Source organism: Echinops telfairi, unplaced genomic scaffold, assembly GCF_000313985.2.
Source record: "Echinops telfairi isolate 266 unplaced genomic scaffold, ASM31398v2 ScPeMD7_25;HRSCAF=90, whole genome shotgun sequence".
Taxonomy (NCBI): domain Eukaryota; kingdom Metazoa; phylum Chordata; class Mammalia; order Afrosoricida; family Tenrecidae; genus Echinops; species Echinops telfairi.
The window spans coordinates 1,213,056-1,217,043 of NW_022103922.1; positions in this window are offsets into that span (position 1 = coordinate 1,213,056).

The window sequence follows — 3,988 nt, forward strand, 5'->3', positions numbered from 1 at the left end:
CCTGGGCCTTTCCAGGCCCAGTGAATAAATGTTTCCATTTTACCAGTGGTTTAGGACCCTGTAAATGTAGATACACGGGTGTGTGTCCTTCTGAATTACAATTTAAATGATTTATAACAAACAGAGCATGCTGTGAAATATGATGTGGAGAGTGATATTTAAGCTCTCCTTCCTGCAAAAGCTGGATTTGGTTTTTAAGTGTTTGATGAGCTCTTTCTACTCTGGCCTGTCCTTGAGGGTTGTGTGGAATTCCTGTAAAATGTTTGATCCCCAAAGTGGAACAAAAGTTCTTAAAAGCAGTAGAGGTCTAAGCAGGGCCATTATCAGTTTTATTCTCTCTAGGCTGTCCCAAAATGGCAAAAGAGTAAAACAAGTGTTGAATTACATCCTTATTAAATGCTTCTCTGGTATGGGCTGAGGCAATGACTGCGTGTGAGGAAGTCTCTATGCATATGTGTACAAAAGAAAGTTTACCAAAACTAGGGATATGAGTAACGTCCATCTGCCATGCATCATTGGGCATCAATCCTCGGGGATTGACTCCAGTTGGTAAAGTTGGAGCCTGAGTTGGGCACACGGAACTAAATGTAACACATGGAAGCTAAATATAACCATTCCAGGGATCCATTCTGCCACAAACATCCCATAGGAGAATGGGCAGTAGGTAGCAAAATCAAAGACCAAGGTTTTAAATAGTTTAATCTTGTTAATTAGTTATTCATCATTGCTTTTTGCACCTTTTCAATGGCCAATTTTCCCTCCTGAGTCAATGCCCTAGGTGGCTTAGGGTTAGGGTCCCCTTGTAAGATGGCAAATAAAGGTTTCAAATCATTAGTGGTTAACTTTAAAAAAAGGGCAAATCCAAATAACATCCCCTAATAATTTTTGAAAATTGTTTGTTTTTTAATGAATCCTGCCTTCATTGTATAGGTTGAGTAATTATTTTCTCTCCCAATATTTTCCTCCTCAAATAAGAAAAAGGGGGTTCTGTTTGTATTTTTTCTGGGGATATTTTTTAGTCCTTGTTGAGTTAGAGCCGTTATAGTATCTTGTAAAATTTCTTGCAATATATCACGGTTTTGATGGGCTAAAAGAATATCATCCATGTAATGGATCACATAAGTTTCTAAATACTTATCCCTAATCGACGGCAAGGCTGCACTTGCATATTTCTGACACAAGGCCGGGCGCTTTGAAAGCCGAAACCCAAAGGAGGCAGGGGTGAGGCCGCCTTTAGACTTCTTAATTTTAGATTTGATTGCCAAATTGTTCTTCGAGCCATGATGGAGCTTATTACAATGACCTTGTGAGCGAACTAAGGGTAAATCCCAATCGTTGTCACGATATCGGGCAGCTGCTTCTCCTTAGTCGGCTTCATCTTCCGGCGAAAGGTTATCTCACTTTGCCCTGAGTCAGTGTCAACAGTATCAATCTGTTTCCTCTCCGCTCGTTCCGACTTTAGAGCCATTTTCTCATCTTGCAAAGAAAGTTTCGTGGAAAGTGGAGTAGCCTCTTGTAAGGGGTCTAAGGACTCTCTCACTAAGCTCCATAAGGAGAATGTTTCTACAGGGATTTCTTCAGGCCCGTGTTCATTAGAGTGTTCTTTTCATTCTCCCCCTACTTTCGTCCATGTAGCTAAACTGACGGTACCTTCTTCAGGAAACCACGGACTGCATCTCTACACAAAATTTAAAAACTCTGTTATCTGATGAGTCGACACATGGACCCCTTTTCCGTTAAGAATTTGTTTTAGAATTTCTACAAACAACAGTCGTCTCTCCTTAGACTCACTGTGGCCCATACTTCTTACTTATGTTCTTGATCTGTTCACCCCTACTTACCTGGTTGTCTTGCGCCAGGCGGTCTACAGTACCCTGGGTGAAGTCCTGTCCACACGGAAAACGAGAAAAGATTACCTTCAGGTCCCTGTTTGGGCGCCACTTGCCGGGGTCCGGCTCCGGGAGGGAGGGTTGAACTGGATCCCTGAAGGAGGTGTGGAGTTGGCAAACACAGACGAGACAGGCAGAAGAGATGTTCTAGTGGAAGCAATCTCTGCTGAGTTCTTCCAAACAGCTTTATTTCTACCATAAAAAGTTTTGCAGACCACTACATAAAAACCATGCCTTATGACTAACTCCAAAGTCACCCTTATTGTTTCCACTAAAACCGATAAAACACCATTATAAGGTCTGTACTGTTTTCTATCACTCGCTGTCCTCTTCCTGGTTCTTTCTTTCTGTTCTGTTTGTCTTATACGTCACACACTATTTTTGATTGAGGCGTTCAGAAAATTTGGTTAGACTCATATCCTACTCACTGCCCTGTTTTTTGCTCACAATGTTCCTTTTCTCGTTGACTAACTTAACACAATGAAACTACCTCATGTGCTACTTCAAAGCCCAAGATCTCAAGCAGAGTTAAATGCTTCTCAAATATTTTCCTTTACGAACTCTCCCATGGTAACTGTTCCATTGTCTACCTATGTCTCTTTTATTTTTTACACTCCTGAGGCACCATGGGGAGCCAAACCGTCTGATTCTTTGCCAAAGACTTAATGTTTCCTTTTTTACCTGTTTTCTATTAATGTTAACCATTCTCTCTCCTTCTATGGAAGCCCCTGTCCAAGGTAAAGGGGCGTCATTTGGCAGAGGCAGTCTATAAGGTCCTCTATATCGGGAAAGCCAAAAGAGTCCCCCACTACCTAATCTGAATGGAACCCAGGGTTTTTGATGGGTTTCATTTTCTCCTCTGACCTCAACTTTGGGGTTTCTTTCTCACTCATTCCCACATATACTCCTCAGAATTCCCAAAGATGTCTCTCACGCTGACTAAGCCTCTCCAATGCCTCAGTTAAGGAAAGCCCGTCACATAGAAGCAAGTTTTACATCTGGTTTCATTCGTACTTCTCAAGACTGCCCTCGCATCCACTCCAGGTGCGGTGAACATGACAAAATTCTCAAGAATGGATTTAACAACAGCAAATATTTGAGGGATGTGGGAATCCCTCCCTGGGAGGCTCTGCTCTACAGATGCTCCTTCCACCAGGCTGCAGCTCTGCTAGACAGCATGGCGGGCATGGCTCCCAACATCTCCCCCTTTTTAAATTACTTTTCAAATGAAGCCATTGAGTTTCTTCCTGTGCCAAGGGTAAACTGCGGAAGGTCAGTCGGAAGACGACTGGAAGACAGAGAACAAGAAGAAGTATTATCAAAGCTGCAACAAAAATTGATAACCAGGACTTTCTTGTAACATATGCAGTTATTTTTTCTAAGAAAGATTTGGCCACTTCTGAAGCCGGTAGTACAGAGCTTCCAGAGTGACTGATGACTGTTACACTGGCGTGTAAAGAGGCTAAATCTAAAGAAATGTCTGCATGGCTCCATACTCCCAAAACATGATTCTTAACCTTTTCCATGGGACTTCTGATTCACTGTAAAGTAAAGGAGTGACACAGACCCATTGGAACTGCGAGTGACCTCGAATCATCATTCTAGTTTGTAGAGCCTGGATCTGATCACCCCTCCACACTACTGCCTCTTCTAAGGCACTAACTCGTGTGTCAAGTTTTTGATCAATTTTTGCTTGTGTCATTAAGGCTATGGTAACATGCTTGGTGAATTCATCAACATGCTTAGCAGTATGTACTTCTTGGACCACAGCTACAGCAGAGGCAGTCAAGGAACCTATAATAGCAAATAATGCTACAATACCTAAAATTAAAGAGGCAACAGATCATCTTTTTCTTTGCAAAATATCTGACATTAACTGTAAGGCATGTAGTCCCATATCATCATACCAAGGGGTATCCAGTTTTAAAGGCAACATGACATAAGGGGGTTGTTGAACAATGACAAAAGAAGTTATATTCAAAGGAGAATAAATACAATTGGTTAAAACATAATTTTTACAATGAGTAACAAAGACCCCATTATTTTCAAATATTTCTAATGTGCCCAAATCACCAGGATATAGAGCAGCAAAGGGGGAG